A 22,202-nucleotide genomic window follows, 5' to 3' on the forward strand; every position below is an offset into this window, starting at 1 on the left:
GCTGATAAGAAATCATCGCCTCAACTTTTTAACACCCCAGGCTGCTTTCTCCTGTGTGCGCCGGTTCACCCAGTGGGCATCCTCACCTCAGTCCCCATTTGACAGATGGGGCAACGGAGGCTCACAAGGGGGATGGGACACTCCTGAGGTCGCACAGCCAGGAAGCAGCGGGGTGCGGGGGAGATGCCAACATCAATGTGCTGTGTGACCTCGGGCAGGGTGCCGCGCCTCTCAGATGCACCTGCGTTTTATCTGGCGACCTCATCTGGAAGGTCTTGATGTATGATCGCCCGCCCCCACTCATTACGCAGCACAGGACATGAGACCCAGTAAATACAGAATCAAACACTCTGGGTGCCTGGTCGGAAAACGTGAAAAGCGAAAATGTGAGTCGCTCAGTCGTGTCGGACTCTTTGTGATCCCGTGGACTGTAGCCCGCCAGGCTCGTGTGTCCATGGGCTTCTCCAGGCAAGAATACTGGAATGGGTGGCCATTCCCTTCTCCAGGGGATCTTCCCGACCCAGGGATCGAACCTGGGTCTCCTGCATTGCAGGTGGATTCTTCACTGTCTGAGCCACCAGGGGAGCCTGCCTGGTCTGAAAACTTCCACCCAAACATGAATGGCGTCACTCGGGACTCAGCGGCCACCACCTTCCTTAGTCCTGGCCCTTTCTCCCTGCCCAGAGGAAGCCTCCTGTCTGGTGGCTGCAGAGACCTTTCCCAGTCTTCGCAGCTTCCCATTTTTTCCCCTAGTTTTTCCAAAGCAGGTGTCTGCTCCCAAAGCGGGTCTGGAAGGCCCACACACACACCTTCTCCTCCCCCGCCCCCGACAGACATTACTAACCCATCACGGCCTCCTTCCCACCGAGCAGGACTCAGCCTGGGATTCCTCATCGGAACCAGGTGTCTCTGGGCCTCAGGAACTTAACAGAGGAGAGAAAGACGGGGTAAGGAGGTGGTCAGGGGCGGGCAGGTGCCCAGAAAAGACAAGGGTGGCGGCGAGACAAGCAGAAGCTCACGGTACTTGACTCTGAAAAGAGACCTAAGAGCCACATTCCCTTCACTGTGGCAGGACTGAGAGAGGGAGCCTGAGTCTCGGGTGGACTCTCAGAGCTGGGGAGAGGGGAGGGGGAGAGGAAGGGGGTGGGGGGAGACCTGGGGGGTGAAGAGGGGAGGGGTCCCCACGTGAGGCCCCACGGAGGCTGGGCCAGGCTGCCGTGGGGGCGGCCCCCTTCCTAAGGATGCAGACCCCGAGGGGCAGCGTGCTTTCAGCTCTCACAGAGAACACCCCGCTCACAGACGGGGACCCCTCACACTCGGACACCGCTCTGAAACGGCAGAGCTGACCTCCGCGGGCAAAGCTCAGCACAGCCACCCCAGGGAGGTGATTCCAGACCCCCAGTCTTACAGGGCAGGCCCAGGGCCCAGAGAAGGGGAGGGATTTGTCTGAGGTGCCCAGCAAATGGGTAAATAAAGGAGGTACTGGAGGGGACGGCCCAGGGGCTGGGAGGTGCCCATTTTGCTTTAGGAGCCTGGGTTTCTGGACCTGCTGTCTGCTGCCTGAGCACAGACTAACAGATGACAATGTCTTCCAGAAACCGCTCAGGTTTTACTGCGGTGAGAGGCTCTGGTGTTTGAAAGGCCCCGTCAGCTTCTGTGATCTTGCGATGTATAATCAGAAAGATAAAGTTGGTCTTCATCCCAGGTTCCAGCACAGACTTCCTAAAACCCTAGGAATTTCCTAAGTGGCGAGAGCAAGCAAGGTGTCTTTTGTTATGTTAATGAGGCGACTTTGGAGGCGGCTAAGGAAGGGGGCCTGGTTGCCAGGAGAACTCGCCTGTGATTAGAGGGCTGGAATTTTCAGTCCCACGACCCCCCAGCTCTGGGGAGGGGAGAGGGGAGGTGGAATCAATCAGGCCTAGGTGATGAAGCCTCCAGAAAATCCCAAAAGGACAGGGTTTGGGGAGCTTCTGGTTGGTGAACTCAGGGAGATTCGGGGACACAGAGAGGGCACGGAGAGGACATGGAAGCCCCGAGCTTTCCCCACTCCTTGCCTGTGGGTCTCCCTTATCTGTTTCCTGTGTTACACCTTCAATCTGAAACCAGTGATTCTCTGAGGTCACTGAGCTGTTGGAGCCAATTAACCCAACTCAAGGACGGGTCATAGGAGCCTTGGAGTCCTAGCCATTCAGGCTGAAGGGTGTGGCCGGGGGCGCGTCTGGTGGGACTGAGCCCTTCCCCTGGGGAGTCTGAGCGTCTACCACAGGAGTTCGAGCAAAGTCCAAGAGACAGTGAGGGACAGGGGAGCCTGGCGTGCTGCAGTCCATGGGGCCACAAAGAGTCGGACATGACTGAGCGACTGAACCAGCACCACAGGAACAGCGTGAGTACTAACTCAGGCTGTGGGACGCTCAGCCGGCGCTGAACTGCTTTGTGCTGTCGGGGGAAGAACCGCACACGTTATAGGAATCAGCTCTCTCCTGGAAGAAATCCCGGTGTGATCCCTGGTGGGGCTCACAACTGAGACGGGAAGATGCATCCAAGGACTCTCCTCTCAGCCTGAGACCCCGAGGTCCGGAGGCTTCCCAGCAGCTCTGACTTCAACTAGAAAGCCGTGGCTCACCCCAGGCTCCGTCCCGAAATGAGCTGACCTCAAGCTGGCCACCGCCGCCTTCAGCCCCACGTCTCTCCCCTGCCGCACGGGGACAGTAAGAACTACGCGGTATGACACTGCGAGTATTACAGGTGGGAGGCCTTTTTGAGAACTGCAAACGGCTGCACACGCGATTGTCCACGTGCTCAGCCTACCCTGATGGAGGCATCAAAAGTATTAGCAATAATAGCAAGAGGAAGACCAGTTATAGTAAGTACCACGTGCAGTCACTGCCGTGCGCTGGCTGCTGTACTGAGAACTTTCACAGTTTTTCTCCCCTGATCCTCCCAACAACCGGAGAAGGGAGATTCTACATCACGTCTATTTTGACTGAAGGCCCAGAGAGGTTAAACGACAGGCCCTGGGTAACACACAGCAAGGCAGAGGCCAAAAGACATTTACAAGTGCTCCGGTGGTTAAGAATCCATCTTGCAATGCAGTGGACATGCGTTAGATCCCTGATCCAGGAAAATTCCATACGCTGCTGTGCACCTAAGCCTGACCGCCATGACTGAGACCCATGCAGCCAAATAAAACAAATAGTTTAAAATACACGCGTGCTATGTGTGCTAAGCCGCTTCAGTCGTGTCCGCTCTTTGCAGCTTTATGGATGGTAGCCTGCCAGGCTCCTCTGTCCATGGGATAATCCAGGCAAGAACACTGGAATAGGCTGCTGTGCCCTCCTCCAGGGCATATTCCCAACCCAGGGACTGAACCCATGGTTCTTATGTCTCCTAGCATTGGCAGGCAGGTTCTTTACCACTAGTTGAGTTCAGTTCAGTTCAGTCGCTCAGTCACGGCCGATTCTTTGTGACCCCATAGACTGCAGCACGCCAGGCCTCCCTGTCCAGAGTCTACTCAAACTCATGTCTGTTGAGTCGGTGATGCCATCCAACGATCTCCTCCTCTGTTGTCCCCTTCTCCCGCCTTCAATCTTTTCCAGCATCAGGGTCTTTTCCAATGAGTCAGTTCTTTGCATCAGGTGACCAAAGTACCGGAGTTTCAGCGTCAACACCAGTCCTTCCAATGAATATTCAGGACTGAGCTCCTTTAGGATGGACGAGTTGGATTCCCTTACCACAATGCCATCTCATATATATAAATACACTTACACTCAGCCTCACTGTGAGAACAGGTCTTAAACATACCTCTGCTCTCTCTAAAGAGTGTATTTATCAGCCTTGGAGGAGGAGGTCTAGGATTCACAGCATTTTTATTTCCTGAGTTCTTATGTTCTTCCCCCAAAAAGGAAGGCTGGTAGACAAGGAGCAGTGCCTTTGGGATTAAAGAGTGAAAGTGAAAGTCGCTCAGTTGTATCCAACTCTTTGGGACCCTATGGACTATAGAGTCCATGGAATTCTCCAGGCCAGGATACTGGAGTGGGTAGCCGGTCCCTTCTCCAGGGGAGATTTCCAACCAGGGGTCGAACCCAGGTCTCCTACATTGCAGGCAGACTCTTTACTAGCTGAGCCAGCAGGGAAGCCTGGGAATACTGGAGTAGGCAGCCTGTCCCTTCTCCAGGGGATCTTCCTGACCCAGGAATCGAACCAGGGTCTCCTGCATTGCAGGTGGATTGTTTACCAGCTGAGCTACCAGGGAAGCCCCCTCCTCTGGGAAGAACTGGTCTAAATCTTCTGCCCTCTGAGACCCTGAAGGTACATTCCCCAGGGACGCGCCACCTCTCAGGGACTGCGGCTGTCACTGATGACAGCAGGGCAATTTCTGGAGGGTCAGTAATCTGGCATCGAGTGCCAGCATCTTAAAAATGCACGGCCCCTTCAGGCTAGACATTCCGATTCCTGACCAGACCAACGTGCACTGCTGCCTACAGTCTCGCGAGATGAAAAGTTCCGGAGATTGCCCGACAACGTGAACACACTCAGCAGACTGAGATGTAGACGTAAAGCGTAAAGACGTAAAGACGTAAAGCGGTCAGGACTGCAGGCTTTATGTTACGTGTATTTTACCACAATTAAAGATGGAAGGAAAAGAAAAAGATGTTCACAGCAGAGCAGTTTTCAAGAAAGAAACTGCACACGGCCCATCTCTCCTCACGAGGGGGTTACTTAAAGAAATGGTAGTTTGCCCAAACAAATGAAAACAAACTAGAACAGGGGATGTGCAAACGGCACCACCCCTGCCCCGCCAGATTCAGCACGGCTTTTGTAAATAAAGTTTTATTGGCACAGAGCTCCACCCATCCTGTGCCTGTTGTGTTGGCTGGGTTCTAGCTGCAACAGCAGAGGGGAGAGCACACGGCCCCCAAGCCCACAGTACATACTGGCCAACCCTTTAAGAAGTTTGCCAACCCTGGAGATAGAAGATCCAAGACCCCAAAAGACTCCTAGAAATAGTTTGGGGTGTGTGTGTGTGTGGTAGGAGAAACTGGCTACTAAAAGCCATGTTATGAGTTCGGTTTGGAAAATTTTAAATAAGGCACATTACCCAAACGCTGATACATGCATGCACTCAATATGCCAGCAAATTTGGAAAACTCAGCAGTGGCCACAGGACTGGAAAAGGTCAGTTTTCATTCCAATCCCAAAGAAAGGCAATGCCAAAGAATGCTCAAACTACCGCACAATTGCATTCATCTCACATGCTAGTAAAGTAATGCTCAAAATTCTCCAAGCCAGGCTTCAGCAATATGTGAACCGTGAACTTCCTGATGTTCAAGCTGGTTTTAGAAAAGGCAGAGGAACCAGAGATCAAATTGCCAACATCCGCTGGATCATGGAAAAAGCAAGAGAGTTCCAGAAAAACATCTATTTCTGCTTTATTGACTATGCCAAAGCCTTTGACTGTGTGGATCACAATAAACTGTGGAAAATTCTGAAAGAGATGGGAATCCCAGACCACCTGACCTGCCTCTTGAGAAATCTGTATGCAGGTCAGAAAGCCACAATTAGAACTGGACATGGAACAACAGACTGGTTCCAGATAGGAAAAGGAGTACGTCAAGGCTGTATAATGTCACCCTGCTTATTTAACTTATATGCAGAGTACATCATGAGAAACGCTGGACTGGAAGAAGCACAAGCTGGAATTAAGATTGCCGGGAGAAATATCAATCACCTCAGATATGCAGATGACACCACCCTTATGGTAGAAAGTGAAGAGGAACTCAAAAGCCTCTTGATGAAATTGAAAGTGGAGAGTGAAAAAGTTGGCTTAAAGCTCAACATTCAGAAAACGAAGATCATGGCATCCGGTCCCATCACTTCATGGGAAATAGATGGGGAAACAGTGGAAACAGTGTCAGACTTTATTTTTGGGGCTCCAAAATCACTGCAAGATGGTGACTGCAGCATGAAATTAAAAGACGCTTACTCCTTGGAAGGAAAGTTATGACCAATCTAGATAGCATATTGAAAAGCAGAGACATTACTTTGCCAACAAAGGTCCATCTAGTCAAGGCTATGGTTTTTCCTGTGGTCATGTATGGATGTGAGAGTTGGACTGTGAAGAAGGCTGAACGCGGAAGAATTGATGCTTTTGAACTGTGGTGTTGGAGAAGACTCTTGAGAGTCCCTTGGACTGCAAGGAGATCCAACCACTCCATTCTGAAGGAGATCAGCCCTGGGATTTCTTTGGAAGGAATGATGCTAAAGCTGAAACTCCAGTACTTTAGCCACCTCATGCGGAGAGTTGACTCGTTGGAAAAGACCCTGATGCTGGGAGGGATTGGGGGCAGGAGGAGAAGGGGACGACAGAGGATGAGATGGCTGGATGGCATCACTGACTCGATGGACGTGAGTCTGAGTGAACTCCGGCAGTTGGTGATGGACAGGGAGGCCTGGCTTGCTGCAATTCATGGGGTCACAAAGAGTCAGACACGAGTGAGCGACTGAACTGAACTGAACTGAGGTTGGTTATCTCTGGATGGCAGGACTAGAGACGAACTTGATTTTCTTCTTACGAGTTTTCTGTGCTCTCCGAACTTCTGTATGAAAAGCGTGTAACGTCTCCACACCAGAAGAAATCATTCAGTGATGGAGTGGAGGTGTTAAGTAAATGCTACAGTGACGCTCGTACCGCAACAGCAGTGGACAAAATCAAGACACTGCGCATCTTAAATTTACACTACCGTTGTATGTCAAAGGTGTCTCTGTTTTTAAAAAATCGTATAACATAATCAGGGAACAAAGACGTTTCTGTCTAGGCCCTTCGAAGCAGCAAGTTTGGTGGGTGGTCGCCGGTTGCCTGTACTGACACCCCTACCTCCGTCAGAGTTTACAAGCTGGGGTGGGGTGGGTGGGGATGGTTGAGGAGGCGCAGATGGAGAAGGCCCACAGGAACTCTTACGATAAGCCCAAAGAGACTCCCCCTTCCTCAGATTCCGGGGCACCCAAGAGGGTGGATCTGATTTTCAGGTCGGCGGGGTGGGGGCTGTTGTTCAGGGATCCCACCTGGGAGAGGAGATAAGAAATGCTACTTGGTTCTGGCACCAACTTTGTTACGAGCTCCAGCCCTCCCAAACCCCCTGGGAGGACCAGTCATTACCACTGACTCTCCACTGTCTCCCCCTCCCGGGGCTCTCACTGCTCCATTTCACAGCTGGGTAGGGAAGAGGAAGCTTTGAGAGGCTCGGCCAGTGACCGCCCTCGAGGTCACACAGCTGGCCAGGGTTGGAGCTGGCATTTGAGCCCGGCCTGGCTGACTCTCCAGCTCCATGGACTTTCCACTACATGGGTTGCCCTCCGGGTCAGGAATACTGCTTTTGGCGGGTTCATTAGTAACCCAGGGTCTGCTGACCAGCTGACAGACACACACACATTGGTCAGATCCTCGACTCTGTGGGGGCCCCTGAGTGATCATCGTGCCCTTTCTCAGGTGGGAACTTAAGTCCAGACACCCAGCGGAGCCGAGACGTCAGAGAAGGCAACTGTTCTCTAAAGACACCGCCCTCCAGACCCTGTTCCCTGCCAGTTCGCGGCCAGGGAGACCCAGCAGGAAGACTAAACCGGAAGGGCTGCTTGGAGGAGGCGTCAGATAAGCCTCTCTTGTCAAATGGGCTCCCACCAAGTGTGGACGGATCAGCAAGCCTTGGAAGAGAGGAACGTGTGGCCTGCCTCTGTGGATCGCCTCTAAGGGCCAAGCCCCTTGCACAAGAGTGTCTTTATCTGGAGCAGAACGCACATTCCAGCTTCAGGGCGGTAGGCACCTGGCTTCCAGGCTGCCCTGGGCTACTCATTAACCAGTGAGAGGCCTCGGGGCGGGGGGAAGGGCTGGACCAGAGTCTGCTCCAGCCTGGGGGAGCGGGCGGGGGAGGGCCCTGCTGGGTGGTGTTGGCACCAGTCAGATCGACCAGAGTTCATGTCCTGTGTGACCCGGGGGTGAACGGGCGGTCGGATCACCACTCTGAGCCTCAGTTTCCGCATCTGTGGGGTGGAGCACCACCATGGCACGGATGGTTACTGCGAGGGCAGCAGGCACCTGCGGTGCCAGCAGAGTCTGACACAGAGACGGCATGCAGGGCTTGGTGGTCGTCCCTACACAGGGCAGCACCGTGCCCGTCCCAGGGCCACAGCGGGAGAAAATCCACTATCGTGCAAACCCTCAGAGGCACAGTGGACGTTGCTAAAGAGCTCCGTCCATGTTCGAGATGATTCCTCTCGCTATTTATGGCAGTGATGACTCCGGAGGCTGACCCAGAGCGGGGGCAACTCCGTGCCACTTGGCAGCTGGTCAGGGAGGTGTCCAGAGCCACCAGGGATGTGCCAGCCTGGCTCTCTGCACCTGAAGTCAAGCCACGAAGGACAGGTCTTGGGTGGGGCCAGGGCCCGTGGCTGCTGGTGACAGAGACTCAGGGCTGGTGGCTTGATGGCGGGATGGAATCGGATCCACCAAGGGTCTTCGGGCATTTCTCCCAGTCCTGGCTTCCCAGGTGACCCCAGTCAACCAAACCCAGCCCTGGGAAGCTCGAACCGCAGGAGAAATTTCTGCCTAGGAAGCCAGGTTTTCAAATTCCAGACGAAGATGTACTAGTGGGTCATGAAATCAACCGAGGGGGTCAGGGTGATGGTTGATAAGAAGGCGAACAGGAGAGAAGAGAGTCCTACAGACGACAAGGCTGCGCGCATCACTTTGTGAAACTTTGGTTTCAGTCTCATGTGTGTGTAAGTACTCGCCGCAACCTGTCATGAAGTGTGCTTCTTACTGAACACACGACTCAAAGACTTCTTTGAAAACCCCTAGGGGCTTCCCTGGTGGCTTAGATGGTGAAGAATCTGCCTGCAATGTGGGAGACCCGGGTTCTGGGTAGGGAAGATCCCCTGGAGAAGGGCATGGCAACCCACCCCAGTATTCTTGCCTGGAGAATCCCATGGACAGAGGAGGCTGGCAGGGTCCAGTCTGTGGGGTCACAGCGAGTCAGACACAGCTGAGCATACACACACACACAGTGGGGATGTTTAAATCAAGGCTTAGAAGGCAACTGCAGAAAAGTGGCTTGAGTCAGGTTCCTGCCCCCACCAAACCCTTTTAACAAACACATTAAAAGCACTACTAAAGTCAGTCAGAAAGAGAAAGACAAATATCGTACATTAATGCACACATGTGGAATCTAGAAAGATAGTACTGGTGAACCTTTTGCAGGACAGCAATGGAGATGCAGGCATAGAAAACAGACTTGTGGAAACAGTGGAGGAAGGAGAAACAGTGAAAGTGAAAGTCGCTAAGTCGTGTCCGACTCTCTGTGACCCCCATGGACTACACAGTCCATGGAATTCTCTAGGAATTCTCCAAGCTTTCTCCAGGCCAGAGTACTGGAGTGGGTAGCCTTTCCCTTCTCCAGGGGATCTTCCCAACCCAGGGATCGAACCCAGGTCTCCCGCATTGCAGGCAGATTCTTCACCAGCTGAGCCACAGGGGAAGCCCAGAGGAAGGAGAGGGTAGGACAAATTGAGAGAATAGCATGGAAAATGCACCTCACCGTATGCAAAATAAACAGCAAGTGGGAATGCCCTGCGTGACACGGGGCGCTCAAGCCCGCACTCTGTGACAACGAGAGGGGTGGGGTGGGGTGGGAGATGGGAGGCTGACTCCGGAGGGACGGGACATAAGTGTACCTGTGGCTGACTCATGCTGGAATGCGGCAGAGGCCAATACAACACCGTAAAGCAATCATCCTCCAATAAAAAAAAGAAAAAAAGCATATTGTGATCCTAAACTGGGGTGGAGGCAGGGGGAAGTTCTGCACACACGAGACAATCAGCAAAACTCAAAACGCTATTAATGTCGATTAGATAACAGAACCGTGTCAACGTTAGATGTCCCAGGGCTGATCACTGTGGGCTTGCACGAGAACGAAAGTCCTTGCACTCACGAAGGGCAGGTGGAAGGATTAGAGGTAAAAGGCATCACGCCCAAAACTCCCCGCAGAGGCAACCGCAGTAAACGCAAACATGGCTGTTTTCACAGCTCGTGGTAAAGCCGTGAAGCCAAGGACGACGCTGCTCCCAGTGGGAAGATCCGACGGAAGGACACACAGGGCTTCACGGTAACAGTCTTGCAACTTCCCTGAAGGTTTTCCTCTTTTTTTAATAAAGAGAAAATGCAATGAAAAGATGACTGGGACGGCAGCCCGATTCCTCGAGCATCCCATCAGCTGGGAGCCCCTTTCACATGCGCCTGACCCCGAACCTCAGCATCGACCCTGCGAGGGCCCCCTCCGTGCCCAATGCAGAGCCAGGCGGGGAGCCGGGCCAGGACCCCAGAATCAGTGTACGCAACTTTGCAGGGCTGTCTCCCTGCCGCCAACGCGCACAGGTGGCCAAGCCGGACCATGGACCCGCCATCCCCAGGTAACCTGTGGACAGGGTCCTGGACATCCGGAGGTGACCTGCAGACAGCGTCCTGGCACTTCGATCTGGGATCTTGCAACACATCACCCCCCCACCCCCATGGGTCCCTGCCACCCACGGCGAGACACGGCGACCGCGGGGAGGTCAGACGCCACTTACGTTTTGGAGGCTTCTCACAAAGCGCTGTTGCTCTGGACCTGTGGTGAGGGGAGGCAGCAGAGAAGGGAAGAAGAGGTCTGGTCGGCCGTGAGGCACGTAGGACCCTGGGGTCTGTTCCCCACGTGACCACCCAGCCCGCAACGCTGGGGGCAGCAACGCTGAGTCAGTCCCTTATTGAGCGTCTACTATGTCAGACACTGCTCTGGGCCCTGGGAACCCGTCCACATCCGGGGGGCACTTGATACTTCCACACACACTCACACACGAGTGCACACACACACTCACACACGAGTGCACACACACACTCACACACGAGTGCACACACACACACACACCACATGTTCACGCATGGGCACACGCTCACACACCCCCTGCCCGGGTGCAGGGTCCCTAAAATAGTCAGGGGCGAGAAGCAGAGCTGGGAGGGGCAGTCAGGAGGGGGAAAGCCTCTTCTTGCTGTCTGAGAATGGGTAAGGGACGCCCACCCCCAGCTCGAACCCCAAAACCTGCGCTCCTATGAGCTGCCCCCTGGCTCAGCCATGTGCCCAGGGCTGTGAGTGACTGTCTAGATGAAGAATGTATTAATAACACTCATCTCCTGGTTAGAGGCTAAGCTTCAGTGCTCCAGGGACACCTGTTGAACTGGGCTGAGTCAAGTGGTCCCCGGATGTGACTGACCCTCAAAACCTTTTTTTTGTTTTTTAAATAGACCACTTCGGTTCTTTGGGACTTGGTTTGAGAAACAAGGCAAGTGGGGGTGGATCACGTCTGCCTCTCATTTCACCTGCAGAGCTGTGCTGAAAGGCTCTCCAGGTTTCCTGAAAAAAATGCAGAAAACCAGGAAGTGCTTCCTTATCAAGGAAGGCGTCACGCTTCGATAAACAGTTAAATGGATTAGTGGGGGCGGTGGGTGGGGGGAGGGGTTGTTAGAGCAGAGAGGCCTCCAGGACTGGGCACTTACTTCCTCTTTGTACCTGCAGCCCTGCCTGTAGGGCCTCTTCCCCAGACTCAGAGCTGGGTTCCAGCAGTCTATGGGGCCCCCGTCCCCGCAGGCTCACACGGCCACCCGCTGTCCTGGACGCTGGGCGTAGGAAGGCTGAGTCAGTTATTTATCGAGTATCGACTACATGGGAGGCAGTGTTGGAGGCCCTGGGAGCCCAGTAGTGAATAAGACAGCTGAGGGCCTCGCTCTCTTGGAGCCTGGAATCCAGTGGCGGAGGCTTCCTCCTCTGGGTGGACACGTGGCTCTGTGAACTCTGGGTGGATTAGTAATGTCTGCAGTGGGTGCAGGCGGTGGAAACGGCATGGATGTTATCCAGGACCACGCCCAGGGAAGAGACACAAAGAGGGTGAGGAAGCTAGCATGTTCAGTGCACAATTACAGGTGCAGTGCTCAAGGAACCAGACACGGGGGAGGAAAATTTGGTCCAAAATGAGACCTTAGCAGGTACATGAGGCCGGCCCAGCTCGGAGAAGAGGGAAAAATGGCACCAAGTCCCTTTGCATCAAGCTAGCGTGCAGGCACCTGGACCCCTTTTTCTGGGGCTATTCCCCGCATCTGTTCTCCCTGGAGACCACCCCCGCTCCTCTCAGCCCACGGGGTTCTGGGTGGGCTAAGCCCATCTCCTACTTCCAGGGGTGGGCATGCGAGCTGGACTGAGCCCATCAGAGGGCTGTCATGACTGGCTCCAGGACAGGCACGTGACCAAGACTGGAGACTGAGAAGGACGACAGGCACTTGTGTGCAAAATCCTGGGAAAAAAGGAAAGCTCTCTCTAGGCTGAGGTGGCTCTGCTGGGGGTGGGGGTGGGTAACACGCTGTATAGCTGGGGGCACCCCAGGGAGAGTGGGGCCACCAGAGGAGTGACACGGAGCACAGGAACAAGAAAGAAACGGGGCCCCGAGACCTCTCTCAGCACCTCGATCCAGCCACACCTGAAGTGCGACTCTGGGCTCTTCCCTTAACGGAGTCAGAATATGTTTGAACTGATTCCTGCCACTTGCAGCCCTAGGACCCCAGACCCCATCTGCCTTGAATCTGCAGTGTGAGTTTATGCATGTCCCTTTCTCTCTCTGCCACCCGGGCCATCAGAAAAGGGAGCCACAGAGGAAATGACGTCTGAGGTCCCCTGGCAGCCTTGGTACTCTAGCCAGTTGCAAAGGTTAGAACTGACCCTCCCCCACCCCTGGATACTTGGCTGGAGATGGAGAAATCAGCCCTTCTCCTGAGTGAAGCCTGGAGGGTTTGTTAAAACCCAGAGGACTGGGCACTCCCGCCAGGGTCTGAGTCAGCAGGGCTGGGGTGGAGATGCTTGGGGCAGGGTCCCAGGTTCTGCATTCTAACAGGCTCCCCTCGAAATTCAGATTGCTCCCGCCAGTGACCACATTTCGAGGACCCAGACCCTAAATCTATTCCACTCTTCCCAGTTGTTTGGGGCAGGTGCCCAGCGCAAAAGTGAAGGCCCAGCCAGGTGGGAGAACATAGCCCTTCAGTCCCCAAAGCAGACCCCCAGTTAAGGAAAAGCGCCCTTGCGACTATGAGGAGAGGCCAGCCTTTAAACAACACACTGGGTCTCAGCTTCGGCCTGTCCCACTGCTGACCCTTCCAGCCAGCTCTCCACCCGGGGATTTATCTAAACAGCGGGGAGGCAGGCCCCACGCTGGTCTGCCAGGAGCTGTGAGCACCCCGTCTCCAGCTTCTCCCCCTACCAGGCCACACGCCAGCACCCCATCCCGCGCAGCCTAGCTGGCCCTGGCTCTCCCTGACTTACATCCGACTTGGCTGCCTTGAAAAGCCTCCTGGGGCTTTTGGACTAGGGACACCGTTCAACAGAAAACGGCTTCCCCGCTAACCGCCTTTCCAAGGTGGCACTGGCCCAGAGGGCCTGGCCTGGCTCACAGCTCCCAGCTTCGGGACCTCGGGCAAGTTACCTGCACTCTCTGGGGCCTGCGCTTTCCATCTGCAAAGGGGAAGGAAGCTGCCTCTGGTGATTAGGGAGACGGATTCTCATAAGGTTCAGGACCTGGCTTACAGAGCATGCCCACCCCACCCACCCCAGACCAGCAGCCTTGCCAGCACCCGGGAGCTGGTGAGAAATGCAGATTCTCAGGCCCCACCTTCATCCTCCTGCCAGGGAAGGGGCGTTCTAACAAGATCCCAAGTGAAGCCTCCGCCTTCCGGGTCTGAGCGTTGGCACAGGGCTCAGCTACCACCCCCGGTTGTTGCAACATCCCAGGGCAGAGGCGACAACCCCCAGAGGCCTGGGGGACAGTGGGCAGGGGTCAGAGGTCATGAAAGGGTAAGCAAGGGGAGAAAAATCCTCCAGGTTCTCCCAGCCTCCCAACGAACGACAAGCCCCTGGATGGCTCAGGAGAGGGGAGGGGACATGAGGCTTAGCGAGTGGACCACTGGCCTTAACTCATGGTTCAGCCTAGGTAATAAAACAGCAACAACATTCCAGGTCTCAGCGTGGGGGCTTTCAGCAGAGGCTGGTTGTCTGGTCCTCTCTGCAGGTTGAACCTTTTACATTTAAGGAGGCGGATCAGCCTCAGTCAGAGCAGAGGTTGGCAAGGGGGCTGCCCTGAGAGGTGCCCACTGCAGCCAGGCCCAGCCCTGCCCCCTGGGCCCATGGAGCGGGGCCCAGGTGGAAGTGGGCAGGTGGGTGGGGGTGGCTGGATTCCTCCAGTTCCAGCCTTGAAACACCCCCTTGAAAGCACGAAGGGGCCCCTGAAAGGGCTGGGGGTTCCTCTACCCTTTCCACCCTGTCAGCCTGCTGAAGGAATCCAGCAGGAAGGCTCCCACCCGCCTGGGATCCACCAGCAGCTGGACTATACCTAAGAAGGGGTGGTGGGCTGGGCAGGCTTCAGAGTCCCAGGGGTGTGCTGGGTGAGGCGGAGGGGCTCTTCAGAGAAACTGAGCCGCCAGAGGTAATAAAAACATATCCACCTTGAAAAAAAATACTGGCTCGATTTTATAAAACCAAGTGGACAACTTAAAATACGCGGGCGGCCCAGAGCTGCCCCTTGGAGACTATTTTGCAGTGACTTCAGCAATACGTGAACCGTGAACTTCCTGATGTTCAAGCTGGATTTAGAAAAGGCAGAGGAACCAGAGATCAAATTGCCAACATCTGCTGGATCATGGAAAAAGCAAGAGTTCCAAAAAAACATCTATTTCTGCTTTATTGACTATGCCAAAGCCTTTGACTGTGTGGATCACAATGAACTGTGGAAAATTCTGAAAGAGATGGGAATACCTGACCACCTGACCTGCCTCTTGAGAAATCTGTATGCAGGTCAGGAAGCAACAGTTAGAACTGGACATGGAACAACAGACTGGTTCCAGATAGGAAAAGGAGTACGTCAAGGCTGTATAATGTCACCCTGCTTATTTAACTTCTATGCAGAGTACATCATGAGAAACGCTGGACTGGAAGAAGCACAAGCTGGAATCAAGATTGCCGGGAGAAATATCAATCACCTCAGATATGCAGATGACACCACCCTTATGGCAGAAAGTGAAGAGGAACTCAAAAGCTTCTTGATGAAATTGAAAGTGGAGAGTGAAAAAGTTGGCTTAAAGCTCAACATTCAGAAAATGAAGATCATGGCATCCGGTCCCATCACTTCATGGGAAATAGATGGGGAAACAGTGGAAACAGTGTCAGACTTTATTTTCTGGGGCTCCAAAATCACTGCAAGATGGTGACTGCAGCATGAAATTAAAAGACGCTTACTCCTTGGAAGGAAAGTTATGACCAACCTAGATAGCATATTGAAAAGCAGAGACATTACTTTGCCAACAAAGGTCCATCTAGTCAAGGCTATGGTTTTTCCTGTGGTCATGTATGGATGTGAGAGTTGGACTGTGAAGAAGGCTGAGCGCCGAAGAATTGATGCTTTTGAACTGTGGTGTTGGAGAAGACTCTTGAGAGTCCCTTGGACTGCAAGGAGATCCAACCAGTCCAGTCTGAAGGAGATCAGCCCTGGGATTTCTTTGGAAGGAATGATGCTAAAGCTGAAACTCCAGTACTTTGGCCACCTCACGTGAAGAGTTGACTCATTGGAAAAGACCCTGATGCTGGGAGGGATTGGGGGCAGGAGGAGAAGGGGACGACAGAGGATGAGATGGCTGGATGGCATCACTGACTCGATGGACGTGAGTCTGAGTGAACTCCGGCAGTTGGTGATGGACAGGGAGGCCTGGCGTGCTGCGATTCATGGGGTCGCAAAGAGTCGGACACGACTGAGCGACTGAACTGAACTGTACCCTTTTATTCAGGCCTGGGATGCAATCTTTGCAAACTCACCACTTCTATCGATGAGAAGTGGAAGCAGCAACAAATTCTGCTCAGTCCTCACTGACAGAGGCTGGAAGGGCAGGTCTTTTTTTTTTTAAGATTCATTCTAAGCTATATTCTTCTACCAAGAATACTGAGGGTTGATTTCCTTTAGGATTGACTGGTTTGATCTCTTCGCTGTCCAACGGACTCTCAAGACTGATGCTGAAGCTGAAGCTCCAATACTTTGGCCACCTGATGCGAAGAGCCAACTCGTTGGAAGAGACCCTGATGCTGGGAAAGATTGAGGGCAGGAGGAGAAGGGGACGATAGAGGATGAGATGGTTGGATGGCATCACTCCATCCAGTGGACTCAGTGGACGTGAGTTTGAGCAAGCTCCCGGAGACAGTGAAGGACAGGGAAGCCTGGTGGGCTGCAGTCCATGGGGTTGCAAAGAGTCGGACACGACTTAGCAACTGAACACCAACATACCTTCTACCAATGATGGAATAAAAACCCACTTTCTTCCCCCAAGGAAGAGTTTTTCATTAAAGACCTGTTCGACAGCTCTGAACAGAGCATCTCTGAACTCTAACTCCCGGATCAGGTGGCCCCTTGTAGAGCAAGGGCTCGGACATGCTGAAAACCGACGGGACCACAGCTGAATCCTTAAAGGGGGCCCCAGAGGCCCATCACCCCTATGCTGATGGTGTGTGCTCCCCAACAGAAAGAAAAAGGGTCCTTCCCAGCTTCACTCAGCAGGCATTTCCCTTGGAAGTGACGCTTCCTTACAGGTTAGGACCAGAGAGGGGGAAGGGCTTGCCTAGGTCACACAGCAAGCCAGGGCCAAGGGCTCCCAAACCCTGATGCCGTGGTGCCCTTTAACAAGTCCTTTAACTCTTGTGGTCAGCCCCATGAGGGCTCGAGCTGGTCTGCCCTGTCCACCTGCCACATGCCTGGGGCCCAGGACAGGGTCTGGAACTAACATTTGTTGGAGGGATGTATGGAGATGGGTGGATGTAATTTCCAAGGACCTACTCAGACGGTCAAACTGCAGGCTCTTATTTCAGGACAAAGGGACTCAGGCAGCACGGATGGCCACTGCGGCCTGCCATGCCCTCGGCCAGGTGACTGGACAAAAGGCAAGACCTCACAGGTCTGGGTTCCAGGCAGAGAAGAGGTCCTCCGGGGCTCAGAGGAAGGCGAGATTAAGCCCACCTGGATGCAGATCATCTCTGGGGGGGCTTATGATGTGCCAGCATCATTAAGGGGCTGCAAGAAGCCTTCATGAAGCAGGCGGCCTCAAGCTGGCCTGGGGGAGTGGGACTTAGGAGGGAAGGAAGGAAGGAAGGGGCTTTTGGGTTGAGGTATGGGGTGGGCTGAGAGCTGGAGGCTGGGCCTAGGAGCAGAAACCAGCCGGATCATAGGGCGGGGCGCTGAGATGTGGGAGCAGGAGAGAATATGCCCTGGGCGGGAGCCAGATCAGGTGAGGCCCTGAACACCAGGCTGGGGAGTTTGGACCTGATTTCACGAAGCATTAGGGAGCCCCTGCCGGCTTGGGAGCCAGACAGTGACGAGCTGCTGAGAGCCAGCACCCCCATTTCCCAGCCCCCTCTTTCCTGGCAACCCCACAAACGAAAGCGAAGCCCAGGAGGCATGAGGCTGGGTGAGCAGGCTGTGGTCTTGGGCTGGGATAGCATTCGCCCCGAGAGAAGTCACCAGGTGCCATCGGGTAACAGAACGGCTGTTCTGAAGACCAAGGCCTGAGTCCACCACCAGGCACGAGCGGCCCTGGGTCTCCAGGTGCTGACTGGCCCTGGGGCGGAAGGGCAGAGCCTTTAAGACCGCCCCCTTCCTGAGCCCTGCCCCAAAGGAGCATGACTCGGCTGAAACCCAAGGCCAGCCGCACCCTGCACCCCCAGCGGGCAGCAGCACCCTGGCGGTGTTAAGGACTTTCTGCGCGAACCCCGCTGCAGCTCTTCCGTCCTGTATGGAGGGGAGAGTGGTGGGAAGGGGAAGACTCGCAGAATGTCCCCACCAGGGAGCCCGCAGAGACGTGGTCCCAGCCTCTGCTCAGGGAGGGCGGGCTGAGGGCCGAGCTGGTGAGGGGGGCGGGCAGAACCACAAGTTTGTGAACAAGGGTCTCTTGTCGATGGAGCCTTCCTTCAGACCTCAGTCTCCCCATCCATTAAATGGGTGGGTGGGGTCCGCTTAACTCCGTGACCCCAAAGTCTGCACACCCCCAGCCACCTTCCTTAGCGTTCCCTGCCCCTGGCGTGATGCCCTGGGATTGTTCATTAACTCCTTCCTGATACAGATCTTCTTTCCCCAGACTGGGAGCGCCTTCAGCCCAGGGGCTGGTCTATCCACCATCCCTCCCTCTGGCTTTTGTCCTAGGCCAGAAGCCTTGAAGACGCTCAGTGAAAAAAGCACATGCAGCAGGAGGAGGAGGGGCAGAGACACTGGTTGTCCTTCTGGTACCAACTGTGTGGTGGGCGAGAAGGCTCTTTTCTGAGGGTGGATGAAGTCTTCCAGAAGATGGAGGTGAGAACCCCCGAGTCAGGCACAGGGCTTAAACGCAGGAAGGGATTTAAGAGACCCGTCGGGGCTGAATAAGCATCGGTTCCGGCCCTCGGCGGCTTCTCTGCCCACTTTCAGGGTAAGTTCCAAGCCGTCGGGTGGGGGCATTTCATTCATTGAGCTGGCGGCTCTCGGGGTGAATAAGACAGGCCAGGCTCAGTCGATGACTCCCAAATGCAGACTAGCTGTTCAGAATGGCTGGGAGACCTGTACGTTCTGACGAACGTCGGCTCCACAGCGGTCTGCTCTTTGAACAGTGAAACTGGCAGAACTGAGAACAGGATGACGCCCCTGTCGTTAACAACAAAACAGAACCACAGCTCGCTCGCTGGACAGATCCTAACGAACCCTGGGTCCAAGGGGAAACCAGAACTGAAATGAAAACTGATCTAAAAGGGAATTAGAAGGAATACATGTCCATCTAGACATCTGAGGGGTAGAGCCAAAGCTGCATGCAGAGGGCAACGTGTACTCTTAAAGGCCTCACTGTTACTATAGGAAGGGGCAGACGGCAGGGACGAGAGAACAGAATGTCAGCCAGACGCACAGGCTGAAGCCCAGACTGCGCTTCTTAAAAAATCCTCTTCAAGAACCACTTTTACTTGGTACAGTGTTGTATTGCTTGAGGTCTACTGTTTCTGTAATTAAAAGCCACTCTTGACAGTTTCTCATAAAGTTAACAAATATCTACCCTACGCCCCAGCCGCTCCACTCTTAGAGAAATGAAAATATATGCCCACAAAGAGACTTGTACACAAGGACCCATAAAAGCTTCATTCATAACCACCCCAGACTGGAGACAAGCCAAAGGTCCATCCACAGGAGAGTGGACACAGCAAACCGAGGGGCGTCCACCCATCCGTCCACTCCTCAGCAATCAAAGGAACCAACCACTGACACCCTCAACAGCGTGGATGGATCTTAAATCATCCAGCGGAAAGGAGCCAGACACAGAAGGGTATGTACCATATAAATCCACCCAGTTCTAGGCCTGGCAAACCTAACGGTGATAGAAATCAGAAACAGGTTGTCTCTGGGAGCAGGAGGGCACAAGTCCACTTGCCAGGGGAGCTGCAAACGTTCTCCAGCTTGACCTGAATGGTGGCTACACAGGTGTAGCGATCCGACAAGACTCAACAAACTGTAACAGAATCTTTGCATTTCACTGAATGCAAATCATATCTCGATTTTAATATATTTTTTTAAACAGTCACAGTTGAAAACTTGGAAACATACCGATGCCCAGGCTCCATCCCCTGGGGATTTGGGTCCTGTAAGTCCAAGCCTGGGAACCGGAATGTGTACCAAGTCACTCAGGTTAATTCTGCTACCAGACTCCGGTTGGGGTGACCTGCCCCCACTGCCTGCACACCCCCTCCCCTTTGCTTATGTTGGGTGAGTTCTCATCTGCAAGTCGGTGTTTATTTTTTTTTTCTTTTTTTGTATATAACATATATATATATAAACACACACACACATATATATATATAAACCACACATATATAACATATATATATATATGTTACTCCCAAATTACTAATTTATTCCTCTCTCCCCACCTTTTTTTTTTTTTTTTTTTTTTTTTATGGGGTTCATTATACTATCTCTCTACTTTTGTGTATGCTGATATTTTTTTTTTTTTGTCTCTGCTGTGCTTTCTTTTTTTTTTTTTTGCACATTTTTAATTTTTAATGTCAAGCTTAAAGAAAAGCAAGTCGGTGTTTAGAGACAGAAGAGCAATTTCCATCCTCTCTGCCCTCTCCCTGCCCCCCCACCCCTGCCCCTCAGCCGTGGTCTCCAAACGAAGCCTCTGAGCAGGTGAGGTGGGCAGGGACGCCCTGATCCACGCCTTGTCCAGGGCAGATGCACTCCAGCTCAGGCGCCAGGGCTACCTGCTCTGGGGAGGCCAGAGGCACGGTTAATGGCCTGTGTATCTGTTAAACAGCATGTCCGGGCCTTCACCCCGTGTTTACAAGAGCTCAGGGCAAGATTCGCTGGCATGGAAAATGCTTTTATGCCCTGACGAGCAGTAGCCTGGCCGCCTTGGATCCCGGACCTCTGCCTGGTCCCCCCACTCCCCGTGAGGGCCTCCTGCCCCCTCAGGTTGACCTGGCTTCTACGCCGCTGCCCCTAAACCCGGCCTGATGCTATTTCTATCTCCACGGCCCATGTGCCCAGTGCTCCACCACCTGGTTCCTACTCCTCTCTCCAGCTGGGTCCCCTGCGAGGCTTGTTCGACACACAAGCTTGTCTACTGCTGCGCCGTGCCTCTGCGCCCGCTATGCCCCCCTGCCTGGAATGCCAGCCCGCCCTGTCCCTCTGCCAGCTCCAGCATCACCTCCTCTGAGAAGCTGGAACGTCTCCTGCCTACACCCTTGGCATCTCACACCCAGTGAGAGCAGTCACGGGCGGCGGGGTCACCAGGGGCAGTCATCCTGCCAAGCTCCCTCCCTCTCTTTGGGCTGCGAACTCTTCGAAGGCCAATATTCTACTCCAAATCCAGAGCCCGGTGAGAACAGACCAGAGCAAAGAAATGAGGCACGTTTAAGAAAAAAAAAAGAGCTCCCACTCACACTTGAAAGCATCCCCCCCGCCCCCCGCCGGGAATTTCCGCACACAAGGCTCCTCCCCAGAGAACCTGTAAGTTCACTTTGGCAGAGATAAGTTGGCCATCACGGAGGAGCGAGACGTGACCCTGAAGACCCTCATTGATGACCTTTGGCAGAGGTCAGGAGGCAGCCCACACCCGCCCACTGACCCTGGGGTTCCGACCCTCACTGATGACCTTTGGCAGAGGTCGGGAGGCAGCCCACACCCGCCCGCTGACCCTGGGGTTCCGACCCTCACTGATGACCTTTGGCAGAGGTCGGGAGGCAGCCCACACCCGCCCGCTGACCCTGGGGTTCCGACCCTCACTGATGACCTTTGGCAGAGGTCGGGAGGCAGCCCACACCCGCCCGCTGACCCTGGGGTTCCAAGGCCAGCCTGAATTCCCACTCAGACCCCTCCCAGCTATAGCCTGGCTGCACCCCAGGTGTCCTCAGTCATTTATTTTCCAGCTCTTTCCTGTATACAGGAACGTGCTGAATGACTTGCGAGTGTCTTATCATTTCGGGACCTTTGGAAAGACCTTCAGATAAAGCCTGACAGGGTCCTGAATCCCTTGACAAGCTGACAGGTGGAGAGTGAGCCAACACCACCCTCAGAGCCTGCCAGCGGGGGTGGAGGGGCAGGGGGTGCTGACACTGGGGTAGGCAGGGCCCCCGGAGAGGCACAGAGAAGGCCGAATGAGTGACTAGGGGCAGAATCAAGGTGCTGAGGGGCCCACACACTCACCCTCCAACCCTGGGGACCTTTGTCCTTCATGCTCCCCAGGTGCTGGTACAATTACAACTCTGCAGTGACGAAAGCTCCGCAGAGCCCAGACTCAAGGCTGGCTGAGGCAACGCTCCTGAAGCCTGACCCTGGTGCTGTCCAATCGAGGCCAAGTCCTCTGGGTAGCCCTCAGTTTGCCCATCTGTAAAATGGGCGCCACCCGCTCACCGGGGCCTGCCAACTACACAGCTGGTGCCGGGTCTCCCGAGGGTGAGATGGGCAGGACGGGGCAGGGCAGGGCGCCCGCAGCTGCACCACAGGTCGTCCAAGGGCAGCCCCAGAGGACACGAGCCCGAGGCTGCGCCTTGGCCCTTGCCCACACCACAGTGACCCGGGACCTCGTGACACCC

At 54.3% G+C, this 22,202-nt stretch overlaps 1 protein-coding gene across 4 annotated transcripts in view; it reads right to left on the reverse strand.

Moving 5' to 3' along the window:
• Positions 1 to 22,202, reverse strand: part of SLC6A6 (solute carrier family 6 member 6) — an 84,011-nt gene that overhangs the window by 59,663 nt on the left and 2,146 nt on the right. For 3 of the 4 annotated variants that reach the window (XM_070360597.1, XM_070360596.1, XM_070360598.1), the window contains exon 2: positions 10,618 to 10,655. The exons of the other annotated variant lie outside the window; for it this stretch is intronic. The gene's annotated coding sequence lies outside the window, so the exon portion shown is untranslated. The remainder of the gene's footprint in view (positions 1 to 10,617; positions 10,656 to 22,202) is intronic. 4 annotated transcript variants of the gene reach the window in all.

This window comes from Bos mutus, chromosome 22 (genome assembly GCF_027580195.1).
Source record: "Bos mutus isolate GX-2022 chromosome 22, NWIPB_WYAK_1.1, whole genome shotgun sequence".
Taxonomy (NCBI): domain Eukaryota; kingdom Metazoa; phylum Chordata; class Mammalia; order Artiodactyla; family Bovidae; genus Bos; species Bos mutus.